This window comes from Coregonus clupeaformis, unplaced genomic scaffold (assembly GCF_020615455.1).
Source record: "Coregonus clupeaformis isolate EN_2021a unplaced genomic scaffold, ASM2061545v1 scaf0039, whole genome shotgun sequence".
Taxonomy (NCBI): domain Eukaryota; kingdom Metazoa; phylum Chordata; class Actinopteri; order Salmoniformes; family Salmonidae; genus Coregonus; species Coregonus clupeaformis.
In genome coordinates this window covers 969,830-975,738 of record NW_025533494.1, presented here as the reverse complement: position 1 = coordinate 975,738, position 5,909 = coordinate 969,830, and the positions used below count along the sequence as shown (strand labels likewise).

The following is a 5,909-nucleotide window of genomic DNA, read 5'->3' as shown; positions in this document are numbered from 1 at the left end:
GTGACCCTCTCTCCTCCCGTGTTGGTAATGTCTTGTCGAAGGCAGCTGGACCGGGGCTGATGAAAGCATTTCTGAGGGAATCAAGGGGACAGACTGCACCTGGTGACAACGTCCTGGTGGAGGGAATGTCTGGTCTCAGCTCTGGCTGTGTCTTCTTCCTCAGCTGTGCACACTGGGACAACAACCCCCAAGGACAAGCAGTACAGGTGTGTGTGTGTGTGTGTGTGTGTGTGTGTGTGTGTGTGTGTGTGTGTATGTGTTATGACCTTGAACCTCCATTAACACTTGATCTCTGGTCCTCTCTCAGGCTCTGAGGCAGGGTGTGAGGAAAATCCTGACCTCTTGTGAGAAGCAGGGCTTCCGTTCCGTTGCCTTCCCTGTAGTTGGAACTGTTGTGGTTCTCCGTGTCCCTCACAACGTGGCAACGCAGGTTCTGCTAAGAAGAGATCCGTCCGGTATGAGCAGAACCGAGCGAGCAGAACCCCCTTCCTTATCCGCATTGTCGTCCATCCCAATGACAGAGATCCTACCAAGGTGAGGAAGGACTTTTAAAGAAGGTCTCAAAGAATTAAACTAAATGTCCATTAAACTTAAATATGTATCAGCCTAACACATTGCAGATTATCTGAAGCTGTTTAATAATAATGTGTAACACATCCATAATTGCAGATTTGTTTAATAATTGCAATTACAGTCCTTCATTGCAGTTGTATTGTTTGTTCTAATCTACAGGCTTTTCAAATTGCCCAGAATGCTTTGCATCTCAGAGGGTTCGTATTGGGTGCTCGACCAGAGCAAGGTGAGTTACATTTCACCCCCACCTTTAAATCAAATACATTATTACTATATGATTGATCCATTTCAAGTTATAATTATGAACCGTCCCTATAGACATCAGGATTGTGCTGCTGGGGAAAACCGGAGGAGGTAAAAGCAGTGCTGGAAACACCATCTTCGGACAAGATGATGTGTTTTTCGCGAGGCAGTTCATCCACCTCGTAACTCAGATATGTGAAGCGCAGACCAAGAACATCAAAGGAAGAAACATCACCTGATTGACACACCTGGATTCTTTGACACTGACATAACTGAAGAGGAGCTGAAACCTAAAATAGTCAAATGTATATCAGAGTGTGTTCGGGGCGCATGCCTTTCTCATTGTACTGAAAGTGGAACGGTACACAATCCACGAGAACGAAGCCGTGCGAAAATCGAGACATATTTTTCACCAGAGGCCTTCAAATATACCACAGTCCTCTTCACTCATGGTGAACAACTCAATGGTTTGACCATTGAGAAGTTTGTCCAACAGAATGATGAACTGAACAAGCTTGTGGAGAAATGTGGAGGCCGGCTGTCACGTCATCGACAACAAATACTGGGAACACCAATCAGCAGGGTCAGCACAGCAACCAGTACCAAGTAGCAGGAGCTACTCAACACCATAGAGAAGATGGTGAGAGAGAACGGAGGAGGATGCTACACCAACGAGATGTTTCAAGAGGCAAAGAGAAAAATAAAAGTAGATATAGAGTCTTAGAAAGGTCAACGGGCCAGATGTCAGAGGAAGAGATGATAAAACGGGCTAAAGCAAAGTGAGGAAGAAACTCTTTATCAAATTCTCAGGTACTACTAACAGGTGTAGTGCAGTGGCGGTCAGTGCCATTTAAGATGAGGGAGGACAATTTATTTTCATGAGCACTGGCCATATTTCTATTACAGCATATTGGATGACTGTCATTCATTTCCATTCCCCAGTTCAATGTAACAGCGATAGGTTTAGGCTACTTTATGATAATCAAATTGTCCCAATACCCATCATGAGGTTGCTACAACCTAGCCTATGAAGGAAAGTTTACAACGTAGGTGCACAGGTCGAGAGACAAATTTGAGGTGACAGACAGTGACACATGGACAGACAGTGACATTCAATACCGCCTTGCACACTCTTGCCTGCATCTAGCTGATATAGGATGTAATCATTAGTCCAACAGTTGCAAACGAGAGTTTCTATCGGACAAATTCAAGTATGTTTATCCCCTTTTGTTCCGTTTGCTTCCGTTCCATTTTTTTTTTTCAACAGAATCGCCGGAATGAATACACCCCTGATCATGCGTAAACACACAGCCCCGTTGTGTTCCTTCTCGCATCCATGTGCTCTCCTCCTCTCACCTCATTCCTTCGCTTGTGGACTTCAATGCACAACACATCAGCTGTATGTGACCAGGCGAAAAAACCTTTCCAAGCCAAACTGCTACACACAGCCTACATCGTTGTCACCATATTAGCTAAAGTAACATCATAGTCAGTATAGCTAATAGAACTAACGCGTTAGTAGACCCGCTACAATCATGCTGTAACGTTACTGTGTACAGTCAATAAGCAGTTACACCGGCGGGCCCCGGTGGCATTAAATTAGTAAAACCAAAAGCCTTGACTTAGAAGAGTTCCAGTGTTGTGTTGGATAGTCATAGCCAGCTAGCTAACATAGCATCCCTCTGTTTGAGCAGGGTGTTTCAGTAGGCTAAGCTAGCAAGCTGCTTTTGCTAGCTAAGTAAGTGAAACTTAAAGTAAAAAAATAAAAGACAATCTATCTTTATATAAATTTCTCTCTTGCTTCTCTTTCTATGAATTTGGCTATACACTATTATGACCATATTCCTGAAAGCTAAGACTCTATAGCATAGATGATTGGCTTGTGTTAGAAGGTCACAAAAACACTATTTGGTCCCCATAAGAATATACTTGAATAGCCATGTCATAGCCCTTCTAAGGATAGCCTTCCTCTCCCTAGTTAATCTTGCTCTTGTGACTGACTGGTTCGAACCATGTGTCCTGCATGTCACAATACTGTGTTAGCCCACTTAGATAAAGCCCATAGGGATTAGTTCAGGAAGCTAACACAAGTCTTCAAGTCTCCAGCAAGGTTCATCGAACGACCTCGGTTAAATTTTACCTCGTACTCAGAGATCACGACATTAATATAACTGACTGGGTTCGAAATCAGGCCTACTGCACAACAACAAAACTTTCTGTGGCAAGCAGAAGCAGAAGGATCTGTGCACCCCATTTAATGAGAGTGCTTCAGAGGTGGTTTGGTGATCCATCAATGTGATGAGTAGCCTCTTAATTAACAGACTGATTACCACATGTAGACGAACCATTAATGTAAGCTCGCAGAGTCAGGCCGCTCACGAGGCTATATGATGAGCAACCTTGGCTGAGACATGAAGACGTGCTAGTTTGACTGTTGGGGTTTTAACCCAGGTCTCCTGTGCACCAGATAATGCAACTTTTCAGGTCTTAGACAAATTACTCATCACTGAGCGTGGTCACAGAACCACCTGTGTTGCACTTCACCCCCCTTTGACTTCCTCCTTGAAGAGACCCATCCATGTCACAGGACCAATGCCAAGGCTTTAACTCAACAGGCTAACACAGTCTTAACCCAGTCAGTCATATGAAACCAGGGGCGGACTGGGACTAAAAATCGTCGCTGGCTGTTCTAACACACCGGACCATTATTTTTCTCCAGGCCCCCACACTGGCCCATTATTTTCCTTGAGGCAACCATTTGCAAACGAACATGTCTTAAGGTCTCAGGCAAGGTTATCATCACATAAGCATGTATCAACAAACGACACACAAGTAACCTTGCTGTATCTTGAAGGCTTAGTGTAGCAGATGGGCATCTGTTAAACTCACTCCTCAACCTTGAGTGTTGCCCATTGCGCAATTGAAGAATGCCTTTATTAGTTGGAATGCATCAGGAGGGCGGTCACGTGTGTTTTCGAGGCAGAGGTCCTGAGTTCGAGTCTCCATATAAGCTGAATCGGGTGAAGCGGTACTCGCTAAGCATGCAGCGTGACGTCCTTTACAATGTTTCTACTGTACTCGGAACTACAGTTGCACTGGTTCAACCTCTGGGGTCGCTGTGGAGTGAGTTAAGGGGTTGAAATGTAGCAGATGGGGATCTGTGAAGCTCACTCATCAGCCTGAAGTGTTGCTCCTTGAGCAATTGGAGAAGGCCTTTTTCAATAGCCCAGTGGGTTGGAACGCTTCAGGAGGGCAGTCGCATGTTTTTGCAAGGCAGAGGTCCTGAGTTCGAGTCTTTGTATGAGCTGAATCAGGGGGAGGTGGTACTTGTTAAGCAAGCAGCGTGTTGTCCTTTACATGAACTTTACAAGAATATAGGATTTAGCTAAGTGGGCTAACACAGTATTGTGACAAGCAGGAGACCTGGTTCGAACCCAGTTAGTCACAAGAGCAAGATTACATAGGGAGTGGAAAGGCTATCCTTAGAAGGACTATTCAACTATATTCTTATGGGGGCCAAATTTAGGTTTTCGTGACAGTCCCTTCTAACGCATCCTGTAATCATCATAGAAGGGAACATCCATGCTCCAAAGAGTCTTAGCTTTTCGGGAATGGGGTCATAATAGCTTGTTGCCAAAATGGTTCAAATGCTAGAGCCAAAATCATTGTAAGAAAATAAATTGAACATCTTATGTGAAGATAATGTGATAACATGTGACAACATCTAAAAGCAACGTGTAAACATAATCTTGTGAAAAATAATAATAATAACATGGGGACGCAAAATGTCAACATGTGATACAATAAAACGATTCGTGACAACATTTGAGCTAGACACAAACCTCCAGGGAAACATGACACAACATCCCCCAAGAGCGCTATTGCCCTTACGGAAAAAACACATGATGTCACGTGGAAATACACATGATGTGAAAATGTGTTTATGGAACACTTCACATGAAATTATGTTTTCACGTGCTTTTATGTGAAGTTTGTGATAACATGTAAAGCAACATGTGATAATCACAAACTTCACATAAGATCACATGTTAAACACATATGATCATGTGAAATTCTTGTGGTTTTTCCGTAAGGGTGAGGATGATGTTAGGATGTGTGCAAGATGTTTTCAAGATATTTGACCTACCAGGATGTCAGGTGATAGTCCCAAATGATCCTAAACCATCCCAAACCATATTAAGTAAAAAATGAAATGGTATGGGGGGGTTTAACAGAAGTGGTACGCTGTTCAGATAAAATATGACCTCGCCTGGTATTTGAACTCAACTTCTGGATTTCAGGTGTGCTGATCCTTCTGCTGCACCACAAAGTCTGTAGCAATTTCAGAAGTCCTCTACACATTCAGTACTTATAATATATCTCTGCACTTAGCCAAAGAGTGCCATCTATTCTCATAATTGATTTGATTTACTTACTTCAGCAATTGGAGGGTTTTCTGTATAGTTGTCTAATGTTGGTGAGGCACAGTATTCTGTTTGAATAATTTTCCTGAATCCCTATGATAAATATTATAATTTGTCTTGAGTGTATATCTAACAAAGCTGAGATTTCCTTTGAAGTACAATGTGTAAGAATACAGGTGAAATCAGTTGTTCACACAGACATGGTGGCGTGGGCAGGAATATCGGAATGACGTGAACCAGGAAGTTGTGAGTTTAAATCCCAGGTGAGTACATGTTGAATAATAATTACTGTATAAAAAAACGTACACAATGTAGTCACGTGTCATATATGTAAGTTGAAAACACTGTATGTTGGAGTCATGACTGCATGGCCAGGCATGACTCCAACACCATCATTAAGTTTGCCGATGACACAACAGTGGTAGGCCTGATCACCGACAACGACGAGACAGCCTATAGGGAGGAGGTCAGAGACCTGGCCGTGTGGTGCCAGGACAACAACCTCTCCCTCAACGTGATCAAGATAAAGGAGATGATTGTGGACTACAGGAAAAAGAAGAGGACCGAGCACGCCCCCATTCTCATCGACGGGGCTGTAGTGGAGCAGGTTGAGAGCTTCAAGTTCCTTGGTGTCCACATCACCAAAAATCTAACATGGTCCAAGCACAC

The 5,909-nt window shown here is 43.3% G+C and overlaps 1 long non-coding RNA gene across 1 annotated transcript; it reads left to right on the top strand.

Annotated features, from left to right (window-relative positions):
* The first annotated feature begins 471 nt into the window (after positions 1-471).
* On the top strand, positions 472-976 carry LOC123483169. Its single transcript, XR_006658102.1, has 3 exons — positions 472-534; positions 733-799; positions 892-976. It is a non-coding gene; the product is annotated as an uncharacterized LOC123483169 (long non-coding RNA).
* Positions 977-5,909: the final 4,933 nt, after the last annotated feature.